Raw genomic sequence first — 428 nt, forward strand, 5'->3', positions numbered from 1 at the left:
GAACCCTCTGTTGTGATCCTGGTCAGAGCAGTCAGCGGTGGTAGCCGGGCACCATCTAGCTGTACTGGACTCAGTCCGGTGAAGGTCTTGGTAGCTGTGAGACAACAAGAATTTTTGAGCCTCAAAAGATTGTGTTTTTAGTTCCAAGCATCAGGAAATAAACTTGAGAAAGATTTTAAGCAACAAAGGATCATTAAAACAGCCTCATGGCAAAAATCATAACTAAGAATATAGACTTCATACTATTTTTAAATGGATTAATTAAGGATGTAGAACCTTAATTTTTTCCTCAGTTCAAAAAGAAAAAAAAAAAAAGCCTGAGAGCAAAGTTCTGGTTAAGAGTATGGCTCTCTCATCAAAGCTTACAAACTTAAAGTACCTGCCAAAAAGTCAGAAGAGAGGTGTGGGTTCAGCAAACCAAAGAAATA

The sequence above is a fragment of the Trichechus manatus genome, unplaced genomic scaffold, assembly GCF_000243295.1.
Source record: "Trichechus manatus latirostris isolate Lorelei unplaced genomic scaffold, TriManLat1.0 scaffold00017, whole genome shotgun sequence".
Taxonomy (NCBI): domain Eukaryota; kingdom Metazoa; phylum Chordata; class Mammalia; order Sirenia; family Trichechidae; genus Trichechus; species Trichechus manatus.